Source organism: Ranitomeya variabilis, chromosome 3 (assembly GCF_051348905.1).
Source record: "Ranitomeya variabilis isolate aRanVar5 chromosome 3, aRanVar5.hap1, whole genome shotgun sequence".
NCBI classification, from domain to species: Eukaryota; Metazoa; Chordata; class Amphibia; order Anura; family Dendrobatidae; genus Ranitomeya; species Ranitomeya variabilis.
In genome coordinates, this window is record NC_135234.1 from 282,187,253 (window position 1) to 282,204,844 (window position 17,592).

Sequence of the window (17,592 nt, forward strand, 5' to 3'; positions counted from 1 at the left end):
AAAATAAATAAAAATAGGCTCAAGGCACTTAGAGTTATCTCGCAGGGGTACACAGGCAGCATTGGTGTGGTCAGTGGAGGAGGATTGCAAGGAGGGACCGCAGACAGGCTTACTAAGCCTAAAATAAATAAAAATAGGCTCTATGCAGTTTTAAATAGGTTACATGGGTACACAGGCAGCATTGGTGTGGTCAGTGGAGGAGGATTGCAAGGAGGGACCGCAGACAGGCTTACTAGGCCTAAAATAAATAAAAATAGGCTCAAGGCACTTAGAGTTATCTCGCAGGGGTACACAGGCAGCATTGGTGTGGTCAGTGGAGGAGGATTGCAAGGAGGGACCGCAGACAGGCTTACTAGGCCTAAGATAAATAAAAATAGGCTCAAGGCACTTAGAGTTATCTCGCATGGGTACACAAGCAGCATTGGTGTGGTCAGTGGAGGAGGATTGCAAGGAGGGACAGCAGACAGGCTTACTAAGCCTAAAATAAATAAAAATTGTCTCAAGGCACTTAGAGTTATCTCGCAGGGGTACACAGGCAGCATTGGTGTGGTCAGTGGAGGAGGATTGCAAGGAGGGACCGCAGACAGGCTTACTAGGCCTAAAATAAATAAAAATAGGCTCTATGCAGTTTTAAATAGGTTACATGGGTACACAGGCAGCATTGGTGTGGTCAGTGGAGGAGGATTGCAAGGAGGGACCGCAGACAGGCTTACTAGGCCTAAAATAAATAAAAATAGGCTCAAGGCACTTAGAGTTATCTCGCAGGGGTAAACAGGCAGCATTGGTGTGGTCAGTGGAGGAGGATTGCAAGGAGGGACCGCAGACAGGCTTACTAGGCCTAAAATAAATAAAAATAGGCTCAAGGCACTTAGATTTATCTCGCAGGGGTACACAGGCAGCATTGGTGTGGTCAGTGGAGGAGGATTGCAAGGAGGGACCGCAGACAGGCTTACTAAGCCTAACATAAATAAAAATAGGCTCTATGTAGTTTTAAATAGGTTACATGGGTACACAGGCAGCATTGGTGTGGTCAGTGGAGGAGGATTGCAAGGAGGGACCGCAGACAGGCTTACTAGGCCTAAAATAAATAAAAATAGGCTCAAGGCACTTAGAGTTATCTCGCAGGGGTACACAGGCAGCATTGGTGTGGTCAGTGGAGGAGGTTTGCAAGGAGGGACCGCAGACAGGCTAACTAGGCCTAAAATAAATAAAAATAGGCTCAAGGCACTTAGAGTTATCTCGCAGGGGTACACAGGCAGCATTGGTGTGGTCAGTGGAGGAGGATTGCAAGGAGGGACCGCAGACAGGCTTACTAGGCCTAAAATAAATAAAAATAGGCTCTATGCAGTTTTAAATAGATTACATGGGTACATAGGCAGCATTGGTGTGGTCAGTGGAGGAGGATTGCAAGGAGGGACTGCAGACAGGCTTACTAGGCCTAAAATAAATAAAAATAGGCTCAAGGCACTTAGAGTTATCTCGCAGGGGTACACAGGCAGCATTGGTGTGGTCATTGGAGGACGATTGCAAGGAGGGACCGCAGACAGGCTTACTAGGCCTAAAATAAATAAAAATAGGCTCTATGCAGTTTTAAATAAGTTACATGGGTACACAGGCAGCATTGGTGTGATCAGTGGAGGAGGATTGCAAGGAGGGACCGCAGACAGGCTTACTAGGCCTAAAATAAATAAAAATAGGCTCAAAGCACTTAGAGTTATCTTGCATGGGTACCACGGCAGCATTGGTGTGGTCAGTGGAGGAGGATTGCAAGGAGGGACCGCAGACAGGCTTATTAGGCCTAAAATAAATAAAAATAGGCTATATGCAGTTTTAAATAGATTACATGGGTACATAGGCAGCATTGGTGTGGTCAGTGGAGGAGGATTGCAAGGAGGGACCGCAGACAGGCTTACTAGGCCTAAAGTAAATAAAAATAGGCTCAAGGCACTTAGAGTTATCTCGCAGGGGTACACCGGCAGCATTGGTGTGGTCAGTGGAGGAGGATTGCAAGGAGGGACCGCAGACAGGCTTACTAGGCCTAAAATAAATAAAAATAGGCTCTATGCAGTTTTAAATAGGTTACATGGGTATACAGGCAGCATTGGTGTGGTCAGTGGAGGAGGATTGCAAGGAGGGACCGCAGACAGGCTTACTGGGCCTAAAATAAATAAAAATAGGCTCAAGGCACTTAGAGTTATCTCGCAGGGGTACACAGGCAGCATTGGTGTGGTCAGTGGAGGAGGATTGCAAGGAGGGACCGCAGACAGGCTTACTAGGCCGAAAACAAATAAAAATAGGCTCAAGGCACTTAGAGTTATCTCGCAGGGGTACACCGGCAGCATTGGTGTGGTCAGTGGAGGAGGATTGCAAGGAGGGACCGCAGACAGGCTTACTAGGCCAAAAATAAATAAAAATAGGCTCTATGCAGTTTTAAATAGGTTACATGGGTATACAGGCAGCATTGGTGTGGTCAGTGGAGGAGGATTGCAAGGAGGGACCGCAGACAGGCTTACTGGGCCTAAAATAAATAAAAATAGGCTCAAGGCACTTAGAGTTATCTCGCAGGGGTACACAGGCAGCATTGGTGTGGTCAGTGGAGGAGGATTGCAAGGAGGGACCGCAGACAGGCTTACTAGGCCTAAAATAAATAAAAATAGGCTCTATGCAGTTTTAAATAGGTTACATGGGTACACAGGCAGCATTGGTGTGGTCAGTGGAGGAGGATTGCAAGGAGGGACCGCAGACAGGCTTACTAGGCCTAAAATAAATAAAAATAGGCTCAAGGCACTTAGAGTTATCTCGCAGGGGTAAACAGGCAGCATTGGTGTGGTCAGTGGAGGAGGATTGCAAGGAGGGACCGCAGACAGGCTTACTAGGCCTAAAATAAATAAAAATAGGCTCAAGGCACTTAGAGTTATCTCGCAGGGGTACACAGGCAGCATTGGTGTGGTCAGTGGAGGAGGATTGCAAGGAGGGACCGCAGACAGGCTTACTAAGCCTAACATAAATAAAAATAGGCTCTATGTAGTTTTAAATAGGTTACATGGGTACACAGGCAGCATTGGTGTGGTCAGTGGAGGAGGATTGCAAGGAGGGACCGCAGACAGGCTTACTAGGCCTAAAATAAATAAAAAAAGGCTCAAGGCACTTAGAGTTATCTCGCAGGGGTACACAGGCAGCATTGGTGTGGTCAGTGGAGGAGGTTTGCAAGGAGGGACCGCAGACAGGCTAACTAGGCCTAAAATAAATAAAAATAGGCTCAAGGCACTTAGAGTTATCTCGCAGGGGTACACAGGCAGCATTGGTGTGGTCAGTGGAGGAGGATTGCAAGGAGGGACCGCAGACAGGCTTACTAGGCCTAAAATAAATAAAAATAGGCTCTATGCAGTTTTAAATAGATTACATGGGTACATAGGCAGCATTGGTGTGGTCAGTGGAGGAGGATTGCAAGGAGGGACTGCAGACAGGCTTACTAGGCCTAAAATAAATAAAAATAGGCTCAAGGCACTTAGAGTTATCTCGCAGGGGTACACAGGCAGCATTGGTGTGGTCAGTGCAGGAGGATTGCAATGAGGGACCGCAGACAGGCTTACTAGGCCTAAAATAAATAAAAATAGGCTCAAGGCACTTAGAGTTATCTTGCATGGGTACCACGGCAGCATTGGTGTGGTCAGTGGAGGAGGATTGCAAGGAGGGACCGCAGACAGGCTTATTAGGCCTAAAATAAATAAAAATAGGCTATATGCAGTTTTAAATAGATTACATGGGTACATAGGCAGCATTGGTGTGGTCAGTGGAGGAGGATTGCAAGGAGGGACCGCAGACAGGCTTACTAGGCCTAAAGTAAATAAAAATAGGCTCAAGGCACTTAGAGTTATCTCGCAGGGGTACACCGGCAGCATTGGTGTGGTCAGTGGAGGAGGCTTGCAAGGAGGGACCGCAGACAGGCTTACTAGGCCTAAAATAAATAAAAATAGGCTCTATGCAGTTTTAAATAGGTTACATGGGTATACAGGCAGCATTGGTGTGGTCAGTGGAGGAGGATTGCAAGGAGGGACCGCGGACAGGCTTACTGGGCCTAAAATAAATAAAAATAGGCTCAAGGCACTTAGAGTTATCTCGCAGGGGTACACAGGCAGCATTGGTGTGGTCAGTGGAGGAGGATTGCAAGGAGGGACCGCAGACAGGCTTACTAGGCCTAAAACAAATAAAAATAGGCTCAGGGCACTTAGAGTTATCTCGCAGGGGTACACAGGCAGCATTGGTGTGGTCATTGGAGGACGATTGCAAGGAGGGACCGCAGACAGGCTTACTAGGCCTAAAATAAATAAAAATAGGCTCTATGCAGTTTTAAATAAGTTACATGGGTACACAGGCAGCATTGGTGTGATCAGTGGAGGAGGATTGCAAGGAGGGACCGCAGACAGGCTTACTAGGCCTAAAATAAATAAAAATAGGCTCAAGGCACTTAGAGTTATCTTGCATGGGTACCACGGCAGCATTGGTGTGGTCAGTGGAGGAGGATTGCAAGGAGGGACCGCAGACAGGCTTATTAGGCCTAAAATAAATAAAAATAGGCTATATGCAGTTTTAAATAGATTACATGGGTACATAGGCAGCATTGGTGTGGTCAGTGGAGGAGGATTGCAAGGAGGGACCGCAGACAGGCTTACTAGGCCTAAAGTAAATAAAAATAGGCTCAAGGCACTTAGAGTTATCTCGCAGGGGTACACCGGCAGCATTGGTGTGGTCAGTGGAGGAGGATTGCAAGGAGGGACCGCAGACAGGCTTACTAGGCCTAAAATAAATAAAAATAGGCTCTATGCAGTTTTAAATAGGTTACATGGGTATACAGGCAGCATTGGTGTGGTCAGTGGAGGAGGATTGCAAGGAGGGACCGCAGACAGGCTTACTGGGCCTAAAATAAATAAAAATAGGCTCAAGGCACTTAGAGTTATCTCGCAGGGGTACACAGGCAGCATTGGTGTGGTCAGTGGAGGAGGATTGCAAGGAGGGACCGCAGACAGGCTTACTAGGCCGAAAACAAATAAAAATAGGCTCAAGGCACTTAGAGTTATCTCGCAGGGGTACACAGGCAGCATTGGTGTGGTCATTGGAGGACGATTGCAAGGAGGGACCGCAGACAGGCTTACTAGGCCTAAAATAAATAAAAATAGGCTCTATGCAGTTTTAAATAAGTTACATGGGTACACAGGCAGCATTGGTGTGATCAGTGGAGGAGGATTGCAAGGAGGGACCGCAGACAGGCTTACTAGGCCTAAAATAAATAAAAATAGGCTCAAGGCACTTAGAGTTATCTCGCAGGGGTACACAGGCAGCATTGGTGTGGTCAGTGCAGGAGGATTGCAAGGAGGGACCGCAGACAGGCTTACTAGGCCTAAAATAAATAAAAATAGGCTCAAGGCACTTAGAGTTATCTTGCAGGGGTACCACGGCAGCATTGGTGTGGTCAGTGGAGGAGGATTGCAAGGAGGGACCGCAGACAGGCTTACTAGGCCTAAAATAAATAAAAATAGGCTCAAGGCACTTAGAGTTATCTCGCAGGGGTACAACGGCAGCATTGGTGTGGTCAGTGGAGGAGGATTGCAAGGAGGGACTGCAGACAGGCTTACTAGGCCTAAAATAAATAAAAATAGGCTCTATGCAGTTTTAAATAGATTACATGGGTACATAGGCAGCATTGGTGTGGTCAGTGGAGGAGGATTGTAAGGAGGGACCGCAGACTGGCTTACTAGGCCTAAAATAAATAAAAATAGGCTCAAGGCACTTAGAGTTATCTCGCAGGGGTACACAGGCAGCATTGGTGTGGTCAGTGGAGGAGGATTGCAAGGAGGGACCGCAGACAGGCTTACTAAGCCTAAAATAAATAAAAATAGGCTCTATGCAGTTTTAAATAGGTTTCATGGGTACACAGGCAGCATTGGTGTGGACAGTGGAGGAGGATTGCAAGGAGGGACCGCAGACAGGCTTACTAGGCCTAAAATAAATAAAAATAGGCTCAAGGCACTTAGAGTTATCTCGCAGGGGTACACAGGCAGCATTGGTGTGGTCAGTGGAGGAGGATTGCAAGGAGGGACCGCAGACAGGCTTACTAGGCCTAAAATAAATAAAAATAGGCTCTATGCAGTTTTAAATAGGTTACATGGGTACACAGGCAGCATTGGTGTGATCAGTGGAGGAGGATTGCAAGGAGGGACCGCAGACAGGCTTTCTAGGCCTAAAATAAATAAAAATAGGCTCAAGGCACTTAGAGTTATCTCGCAGGGGTACACAGGCAGCATTGGTGTGGTCAGTGGAGGAGGATTGCAAGGAGGGACCGCAGACAGGCTTACTAAGCCTAAAATAAATAAAAATAGGCTCTATGCAGTTTTAAATAGGTTACATGGGTACACAGGCAGCATTGGTGTGGTCAGTGGAGGAGGATTGCAAGGAGGGACCGCAGACAGGCTTACTAGGCCTAAAATAAATAAAAATAGGCTCAAGGCACTTAGTTATCTCGCAGGGGTACACAGGCAGCATTGGTGTGGTCAGTGGAGGAGGATTGCAAGGAGGGACCGCAGACAGGCTTACTAGGCCTAAAATAAATAAAAATAGGCTCAAGGCACTTAGAGTTATCTCGCATGGGTACACAAGCAGCATTGGTGTGGTCAGTGGAGGAGGATTGCAAGGAGGGACAGCAGACAGGCTTACTAAGCCTAAAATAAATAAAAATAGTCTCAAGGCACTTAGAGTTATCTCGCAGGGGTACACAGGCAGCATTGGTGTGGTCAGTGGAGGAGGATTGCAAGGAGGGACCGCAGACAGGCTTACTAGGCCTAAAATAAATAAAAATAGGCTCTATGCAGTTTTAAATAGGTTACATGGGTACACAGGCAGCATTGGTGTGGTCAGTGGAGGAGGATTGCAAGGAGGGACCGCAGACAGGCTTACTAGGCCTAAAATAAATAAAAATAGGCTCAAGGCACTTAGAGTTATCTCGCAGGGGTAAACAGGCAGCATTGGTGTGGTCAGTGGAGGAGGATTGCAAGGAGGGACCGCAGACAGGCTTACTAGGCCTAAAATAAATAAAAATAGGCTCAAGGCACTTAGAGTTATCTCGCAGGGGTACACAGGCAGCATCGGTGTGGTCAGTGGAGGAGGATTGCAAGGAGGGACCGCAGACAGGCTTACTAAGCCTAACATAAATAAAAATAGGCTCTATGTAGTTTTAAATAGGTTACATGGGTACACAGGCAGCATTGGTGTGGTCAGTGGAGGAGGATTGCAAGGAGGGACCGCAGACAGGCTTACTAGGCCTAAAATAAATAAAAATAGGCTCAAGGCACTTAGAGTTATCTCGCAGGGGTACACAGGCAGCATTGGTGTGGTCAGTGGAGGAGGATTGCAAGGAGGGACCGCAGACAGGCTTACTAAGCCTAACATAAATAAAAATAGGCTCTATGCAGTTTTAAATAGGTTACATGGGTACACAGGCAGCATTGGTGTGGTCAGTGGAGGAGGATTGCAAGGAGGGACCGCAGACAGGCTTACTAGGCCTAAAATAAATATAAATAGACTCAAGGCACTTAGAGTTATCTCGCAGGGGTACACAGGCAGCATTGGTGTGGTCAGTGGAGGAGGTTTGCAAGGAGGGACCGCAGACAGGCTAACTAGGCCTAAAATAAATAAAAATAGGCTCAAGGCACTTAGAGTTATCTCGCAGGGGTACACAGGCAGCATTGGTGTGGTCAGTGGAGGAGGATTGCAAGGAGGGACCGCAGACAGGCTTACTAGGCCTAAAATAAATAAAAATAGGCTCTATGCAGTTTTAAATAGATTACATGGGTACATAGGCAGCATTGGTGTGGTCAGTGGAGGAGGATTGCAAGGAGGGACTGCAGACAGGCTTACTAGGCCTAAAATAAATAAAAATAGGCTCAAGGCACTTAGAGTTATCTCGCAGGGGTACACAGGCAGCATTGGTGTGGTCAGTGCAGGAGGATTGCAATGAGGGACCGCAGACAGGCTTACTAGGCCTAAAATAAATAAAAATAGGCTCAAGGCACTTAGAGTTATCTTGCATGGGTACCACGGCAGCATTGGTGTGGTCACTGGAGGAGGATTGCAAGGAGGGACCGCAGACAGGCTTACTAGGCCTAAAATAAATAAAAATAGGTTCAAGGCACCTAGAGTTATCTCGCAGGGGTACACAGGCAGCATTGGTGTGGTCAGTGGAGGAGGATTGCAAGGAGGGACCGCAGACAGGCTTACTAGGCCTAAAATAAATAAAAATAGGCTCTATGCAGTTTTAAATAGATTACATGGGTACATAGGCAGCATTGGTGTGGTCAGTGGAGGAGGATTGCAAGGAGGGACCGCAGACAGGCTTACTAAGCCTAATATAAATAAAAATAGGCTCTATGCAGTTTTAAATAGGTTACATGGGTACACAGGCAGCATTGGTGTGGTCAGTGGAGGAGGATTGCAAGGAGGGACCGCAGACAGGCTTACTAGGCCTAAAATAAATAAAAATAGGCTCAAGGCACTTAGAGTTATCTCGCAGGGGTACACAGGCAGCATTGGTGTGGTCAGTGGAGGAGGATTGCAAGGAGGGACCGCAGACAGGCTTACTAGGCCTAAAATAAATAAAAATAGGCTCAAGGCACTTAGAGTTATCTCGCAGGGGTACACAGGCAGCATTGGTGTGGTCAGTGGAGGAGGATTGCAAGGAGGGACCGCAGACAGGCTTACTAAGCCTAACATAAATAAAAATAGGCTCTATGTAGTTTTAAATAGGTTACATGGGTACACAGGCAGCATTGGTGTGGTCAGTGGAGGAGGATTGCAAGGAGGGACCGCAGACAGGCTTACTAGGCCTAAAATAAATAAAAATAGGCTCAAGGCACTTAGAGTTATCTCGCAGGGGTACACAGGCAGCATTGGTGTGGTCAGTGGAGGAGGATTGCAAGGAGGGACCGCAGACAGGCTTACTAAGCCTAACATAAATAAAAATAGGCTCTATGCAGTTTTAAATAGGTTACATGGGTACACAGGCAGCATTGGTGTGGTCAGTGGAGGAGGATTGCAAGCAGGGACCGCAGACAGGCTTACTAGGCCTAAAATAAATAAAAATAGGCTCAAGGCACTTAGAGTTATCTCGCAGGGGTACACAGGCAGCATTGGTGTGGTCAGTGGAGGAGGTTTGCAAGGAGGGACCGCAGACAGGCTAACTAGGCCTAAAATAAATAAAAATAGGCTCAAGGCACTTAGAGTTATCTCGCAGGGGTACACAGGCAGCATTGGTGTGGTCAGTGGAGGAGGATTGCAAGGAGGGACCGCAGACAGGCTTACTAGGCCTAAAATAAATAAAAATAGGCTCTATGCAGTTTTAAATAGATTACATGGGTACATAGGCAGCATTGGTGTGGTCAGTGGAGGAGGATTGCAAGGAGGGACTGCAGACAGGCTTACTAGGCCTAAAATAAATAAAAATAGGCTCAAGGCACTTAGAGTTATCTCGCAGGGGTACACAGGCAGCATTGGTGTGGTCAGTGCAGGAGGACTGCAATGAGGGACCGCAGACAGGCTTACTAGGCCTAAAATAAATAAAAATAGGCTCAAGGCACTTAGAGTTATCTTGCATGGGTACCACGGCAGCATTGGTGTGGTCAGTGGAGGAGGATTGCAAGGAGGGACCGCAGACAGGCTTACTAGGCCTAAAATAAATAAAAATAGGCTCAAGGCACTTAGAGTTATCTCGCAGGGGTACACAGGCAGCATTGGTGTGGTCAGTGGAGGAGGATTGCAAGGAGGGACCGCAGACAGGCTTACTAGGCCTAAAATAAATAAAAATAGGCTCTATGCAGTTTTAAATAGATTACATGGGTACATAGGCAGCATTGGTGTGGTCAGTGGAGGAGGATTGCAAGGAGGGACTGCAGACAGGCTTACTAGGCCTAAAATAAATAAAAATAGGCTCAAGGCACTTAGAGTTATCTCGCAGGGGTACACAGGCAGCATTGGTGTGGTCAGTGCAGGAGGATTGCAATGAGGGACCGCAGACAGGCTTACTAGGCCTAAAATAAATAAAAATAGGCTCAAGGCACTTAGAGTTATCTTGCATGGGTACCACGGCAGCATTGGTGTGGTCAGTGCAGGAGGATTGCAAGGAGGGACCGCAGACAGGCTTACTAGGCCTAAAATAAATAAAAATAGGCTCAAGGCACTTAGAGTTATCTCGCAGGGGTAAACAGGCAGCATTGGTGTGGTCAGTGGAGGAGGATTGCAAGGAGGGACCGCAGACAGGCTTACTAGGCCTAAAATAAATAAAAATAGGCTCAAGGCACTTAGAGTTATCTCGCAGGGGTACACAGGCAGCATTGGTGTGGTCAGTGGAGGAGGATTGCAAGGAGGGACCGCAGACAGGCTTACTAAGCCTAACATAAATAAAAATAGGCTCTATGCAGTTTTAAATAGGTTACATGGGTACACAGGCAGCATTGGTGTGGTCAGTGGAGGAGGATTGCAAGGAGGGACCGCAGACAGGCTTACTAGGCCTAAAATAAATAAAAATAGGCTCAAGGCACTTAGAGTTATCTCGCAGGGGTACACAGGCAGCATTGGTGTGGTCAGTGGAGGAGGTTTGCAAGGAGGGACCGCAGACAGGCTAACTAGGCCTAAAATAAATAAAAATAGGCTCAAGGCACTTAGAGTTATCTCGCAGGGGTACACAGGCAGCATTGGTGTGGTCAGTGGAGGAGGATTGCAAGGAGGGACCGCAGACAGGCTTACTAGGCCTAAAATAAATAAAAATAGGCTCTATGCAGTTTTAAATAGATTACATGGGTACATGGGCAGCATTGGTGTGGTCAGTGGAGGAGGATTGCAAGGAGGGACTGCAGACAGGCTTACTAGGCCTAAAATAAATAAAAATAGGCTCAAGGCACTTAGAGTTATCTCGCAGGGGTACACAGGCAGCATTGGTGTGGTCAGTGCAGGAGGATTGCAATGAGGGACCGCAGACAGGCTTACTAGGCCTAAAATAAATAAAAATAGGCTCAAGGCACTTAGAGTTATCTTGCATGGGTACCACGGCAGCATTGGTGTGGTCAGTGGAGGAGGATTGCAAGGAGGGACCGCAGACAGGCTTATTAGGCCTAAAATAAATAAAAATAGGCTATATGCAGTTTTAAATAGATTACATGGGTACATAGGCAGCATTGGTGTGGTCAGTGGAGGAGGATTGCAAGGAGGGACCGCAGACAGGCTTACTAGGCCTAAAGTAAATAAAAATAGGCTCAAGGCACTTAGAGTTATCTCGCAGGGGTACACCGGCAGCATTCGTGTGGTCAGTGGAGGAGGATTGCAAGGAGGGACCGCAGACAGGCTTACTAGGCCTAAAATAAATAAAAATAGGCTCTATGCAGTTTTAAATAGGTTACATGGGTACACAGGCAGCATTGGTGTGGTCAGTGGAGGAGAATTGCAAGGAGGGACCGCAGACAGGCTTACTGGGCCTAAAATAAATAAAAATAGGCTCAAGGCACTTAGAGTTATCTCGCAGGGGTACACAGGCAGCATTGGTGTGGTCAGTGGAGGAGGATTGCAAGGAGGGACCGCAGACAGGCTTACTAGGCCTAAAACAAATAAAAATAGGCTCAAGGCACTTAGAGTTATCTCGCAGGGGTACACAGGCAGCATTGGTGTGGTCATTGGAGGACGATTGCAAGGAGGGACCGCAGACAGGCTTACTAGGCCTAAAATAAATAAAAATAGGCTCTATGCAGTTTTAAATAAGTTACATGGGTACACAGGCAGCATTGGTGTGATCAGTGGAGGAGGATTGCAAGGAGGGACCGCAGACAGGCTTACTAGGCCTAAAATAAATAAAAATAGGCTCAAGGCACTTAGAGTTATCTCGCAGGGGTACACAGGCAGCATTGGTGTGGTCAGTGCAGGAGGATTGCAAGGAGGGACCGCAGACAGGCTTACTAGGCCTAAAATAAATAAAAATAGGCTCAAGGCACTTAGAGTTATCTTGCAGGGGTACCACGGCAGCATTGGTGTGGTCAGTGGAGGAGGATTGCAAGGAGGGACCGCAGACAGGCTTATTAGGCCTAAAATAAATAAAAATAGGCTATATGCAGTTTTAAATAGATTACATGGGTACATAGGCAGCATTGGTGTGGTCAGTGGAGGAGGATTGCAAGGAGGGACCGCAGACAGGCTTACTAGGCCTAAAGTAAATAAAAATAGGCTCAAGGCACTTAGAGTTATCTCGCAGGGGTACACCGGCAGCATTGGTGTGGTCAGTGGAGGAGGATTGCAAGGAGGGACCGCAGACAGGCTTACTAGGCCTAAAATAAATAAAAATAGGCTCTATGCAGTTTTAAATAGGTTACATGGGTACACAGGCAGCATTGGTGTGGTCAGTGGAGGAGGATTGCAAGGAGGGACCGCAGACAGGCTTACTGGGCCTAAAATAAATAAAAATAGGCTCAAGGCACTTAGAGTTATCTCGCAGGGGTACACAGGCAGCATTGGTGTGGTCAGTGGAGGAGGATTGCAAGGAGGGACCGCAGACAGGCTTACTAGGCCTAAAACAAATAAAAATAGGCTCAAGGCACTTAGAGTTATCTCGCAGGGGTACACAGGCAGCATTGGTGTGGTCATTGGAGGACGATTGCAAGGAGGGACCGCAGACAGGCTTAGTAGGCCTAAAATAAATAAAAATAGGCTCTATGCAGTTTTAAATAAGTTACATGGGTACACAGGCAGCATTGGTGTGATCAGTGGAGGAGGATTGCAAGGAGGGACCGCAGACAGGCTTACTAGGCCTAAAATAAATAAAAATAGGCTCTATGCAGTTTTAAATAGGTTACTTGGGTACACAGGCAGCATTGGTGTGGTCAGTGGAGGAGGCTTGCAAGGAGGGACCGCAGACAGGCTTACTAGGCCTAAAATAAATAAAAATAGGCTCAAGGCACTTAGAGTTATCTCGCAGGGGTACACAGGCAGCATTGGTGTGGTCAGTGGAGTAGGATTGCAAGGAGGGACCGCAGACAGGCTTATTAGGCCTAAAATAAATAAAAATAGGCTATATGCAGTTTTAAATAGATTACATGGGTACATAGGCAGCATTGGTGTGGTCAGTGGAGGAGGATTGCATGGAGGGACCGCAGACAGGCTTACTAGGCCTAAAATAAATAAAAATAGGCTCAAGGCACTTAGAGTTATCACGCAGGGGTACACAGGCAGCATATGTGTGGTCAGTGGAGGAGGATTGCAAGGAGGGACCGCAGACAGGCTTACTAGGCCTAAAGTAAATAAAAATAGGCTCAAGGCACTTAGAGTTATCTCGCAGGGGTACACCGGCAGCATTGGTGTGGTCAGTGGAGGACGATTGCAAGGAGGGACCGCAGACAGGCTTACTAGGCCTAAAATAAATAAAAATAGGCTCTATGCAGTTTTAAATAGGTTACATGGGTACACAGGCAGCATTGGTGTGGTCAGTGTCGGAGGATTGCAAGGAGGGACCGCAGACAGGCTTACTGGGCCTAAAATAAATAAAAATAGGCTCAAGGCACTTAGAGTTATCTCGCAGGGGTACACAGGCAGCATTGGTGTGGTCAGTGGAGGAGGATTGCAAGGAGGGACCGCAGACAGGCTTACTAGGCCTAAAACAAATAAAAATAGGCTCAAGGCACTTAGAGTTATCTCGCAGGGGTACACAGGCAGCATTGGTGTGGTCATTGGAGGAGGATTGCAAGGAGGGACCGCAGACAGGCTTACTAGGCCTAAAATAAATAAAAATAGGCTCTATGCAGTTTTAAATAAGTTACATGGGTACACAGGCAGCATTGGTGTGGTCAGTGGAGGAGGATTGCAAGGAGGGACTGCAGACAGGCTTACTAGGCCTAAAATAAATAAAAATAAGCTCAAGGCACTTAGAGTTATCTTGCAGGGGTACACAGGCAGCATTGGTGTGGTCAGTGGAGGAGGATTGCAAGGAGGGACTGCAGACAGGCTTACTAGGCCTAAAATAAATAAAAATAAGCTCAAGGCACTTAGAGTTATCTTGCAGGGGTACACAGGCAGCATTGGTGTGGTCAGTGGAGGAGGATTGCAAGGAGGGACCGCAGACAGGCTTACTAGGCCTAAAATAAATAAAAATAGGCTCAAGGCACTTAGAGTTATCTCGCAGGGGTACACAGGCAGCATTGGTGTGGTCAGTGGAGGAGGATTGCAAGGAGGGACCGCAGACAGGCTTACTAAGCCTAATATAAATAAAAATAGGCTCTATGCAGTTTTAAATAGGTTACATGGGTACACAGGCAGCATTGGTGTGGTCAGTGGAGGAGGATTGCAAGGAGGGACCGCAGACAGGCTTACTGGGCCTAAAATAAATAAAAATAGGCTCAAGGCACTTAGAGTTATCTCGCAGGGGTACACAGGCAGCATTGGTGTGGTCAGTGGAGGAGGATTGCAAGGAGGGACCGCAGACAGGCTTACTAGGCCTAAAATAAATAAAAATAGGCTCAAGGCACTTAGAGTTATCTCGCAGGGGTACACAGGCAGCATTGGTGTGGTCAGTGGAGGAGGATTGCAAGGAGGGACCGCAGACAGGCTTACTAGGCCTAAAATAAATAAAAATAGGCTCTATGCAGTTTTAAATAGATTACATGGGTACATAGGCAGCATTGGTGTGGTCAGTGGAGGAGGATTGCAAGGAGGGACTGCAGACAGGCTTACTAGGCCTAAAATAAATAAAAATAGGCTCAAGGCACTTAGAGTTATCTTGCAGGGGTACCACGGCAGCATTGGTGTGGTCAGTGGAGGAGGATTGCAAGGAGGGACCGCAGACAGGCTTACTAGGCCTAAAATAAATAAAAATAGGCTCTATGTAGTTTTAAATAGGTTACATGGGTACACAGGCAGCATTGGTGTGGTCAGTGGAGGAGGATTGCAAGGAGGGACCGCAGACAGGCTTACTAGGCCTAAAATATATAAAAATAGGCTCAAGGCACTTAGCGTTATCTCGCAGGGGTACACAGGCAGCATTGGTGTGGTCAGTGGAGGAGGATTGCAAGGAGGGACTGCAGACAGGCTTACTAGGCCTAAAATAAATAAAAATAGGCTCAAGGCACTTAGAGTTATCTTGCAGGGGTACACAGGCAGCATTGGTGTGGTCAGTGGAGGAGGATTGCAAGGAGGGACCGCAGACAGGCTTACTAGGCCTAAAATAAATAAAAATAGGATCAAGGCACTTAGAGTTATCTTGCAGGGGTACACAGGCAGCATTGGTGTGGTCAGTGGAGGAGGATTGCAAGGAGGGACCGCAGACAGGCTTACTAGGCCTAAAATAAATAAAAATAGGCTCTATGCAGTTTTAAATAGGTTACATGGGTACACAGGCAGCATTGGTGTGGTCAGTGGAGGAGGATTGCAAGGAGGGACCGCAGACAGGCTTACTGGGCCTAAAATAAATAAAAATAGGCTCAAGGCACTTAGAGTTATCTCGCAGGGGTACACAGGCAGCACTGGTGTGGTCAGTGGAGGAGGATTGCAAGGAGGGACCGCAGACAGGCTTACTAGGCCTAAAATAAATAAAAATAGGCTCAAGGCACTTAGAGTTATCTCGCAGGGGTACACAGGCAGCATTGGTGTGGTCAGTGGAGGAGGATTGCAAGGAGTGTCTGACACAGTTAGTACTCCCAAAAAATAAATAGATGTTAATGTCTCGCAAAACAACAAAACAAAAAAAAGTGTGGTATACTTAGGTACAGGGGTGGGCGCCTCTACTGAGTTTCAGACATAGTAATTTGGCACTACGTATTTACTGGTGTCAATATAGGACACTGACCCTGACTATTTTAACTAGCATCATACCTGTCAACAAATTGGTATTGTCAGTGCCAGGCATTGAAGGATGTCAGCGCATAGACTAAACATTGCTGGAGCTGTGAGAGATAATTGTGCACGTGGTAGAGCACAGTTTGAGCTGGGGGAGGGGGGACCCTCTTGTGGCCGGCGGTACAGGCCCAGGGCCCCTCATGTTACAACGGTGTGTCTGACGTTGGTTGCGCGCCACCACCGCTAGAGACACTTTATTGTACTATGAGGGACCCAGTGGCAGTGCCGTCGACCAAAAGCGGGCACACCCACCTCTTCAGACAAACGGCAGTGTAACGGGTGCTTGCGCCAAGTGGCGAGACCACGGCCCCGTAGGGGGAGTTTTCCCATTTAGGGAGGTGTAAACATGTCGTATGCTGGACAAACAGCTGCTGCAAATTAAGAGATTGGAACACTCAGTAAGACCAGTCCACAAGCAAGACCTTTTTATAGGAAAGCTAGGTGTCAGCCGGGAAAGGTGGGGCAAAATAATTAGAAATCCAGGAGTGGTTCATTTTAATGAAGGTTAGATCATCAACATTTTGGGTAGCCAGACGAGTCCTTTTTTCGGTTAATATTGAACCAGAAGCACTGAATACTCTTTCTGATAGCACACTAGCTGCTGGGCAAGCAAGCTCCTGCAATGCATATTCTGCCAATTCCGGCCAGGTGTCTAATTTGGATGCCCAGTAATCAAATGGGAATGACGGTTGAGGGAGAACATCGATAAGGGCTGAAAAATAGTTAGTAACCATACTGGACAAATGTTGTCTCCTGTCACTTTGAATAGATGCTGCAGTACCTGTCCTGTCTGCGGTCATTGCGAAATCACTCCACAACCTGGTCAGATAACCCCTCTGTCCAACGCCACTTCTGATTTGTGCACCTCTAACACCTCTGCCCTGTAGCCCCCTGCAGCTCGTGTGAGAACCATCACCGGCGCTGTGTGCTGGGAATGCCTGAATCAAACGGTCTACAAGAGTTGCTTGTTTGGTTGCTAATATTTGTTCTAGGTTCTCATGTGGCATAATATTTTGCAATTTGCCTTTATAGCGAGGATCAAGGAGGCAGGCCAACTAGTAATCGTCATTGGTCATCATTTTAATAATGCGTGGGTCCCTTCTGAGGATACGTAAGGCATAATCCGCCATGTGGGCCAAAGTTCCAGTAGTCAAATCTGCGGTTGTGCTGGTTTGAGGGGCAGTCACAGGCAAATCTACGTAACTTGTCTCCCTCAAAAAACCTGAACCCGGCCTTGCCACACCAGCAATTTCCATTGGCCCCGGAGAAGCTTCCTCATTTAAAAAATACTCATCCCCATCATCCTCCTCGTCCTCCTCCTCTTCGCCCGCTACCTCATACTGTAGACTGCCCTGACCAGACAATGGCTGACTGTCATCAAGGCTTTCCTCTTCCTCGGCTGCAGACGCCTGCTCCTTTATGTGCGTCAAACTTTGCATCAGCATACGCATTAGTGGGATGCTCATGCTTATTATGGCGTTGTCTGCACTAACCAGCCTTGTGCATTCCTCAAAACACTGAAGGACTTGACACAGGTCTTGTACCTTCGACCACTCCACACCTGACAACTCCATGTCTGCCATCCAAGTGCTTGCCCGTGGATATGTATCCTCCCACAAATACATAACAGCACGCATCTGTTCGCACAGTCTCTGAAGCATGTGCAGTGTTGAGTTCCAC

The 17,592-nt window shown here is 47.2% G+C and overlaps 1 protein-coding gene across 3 annotated transcripts in view; it reads left to right on the forward strand.

Moving 5' to 3' along the window:
• Positions 1-17,592, forward strand: part of C3H3orf52 (chromosome 3 C3orf52 homolog) — a 410,314-nt gene that overhangs the window by 303,047 nt on the left and 89,675 nt on the right. The gene's annotated exons all lie outside the window — the stretch shown is intronic.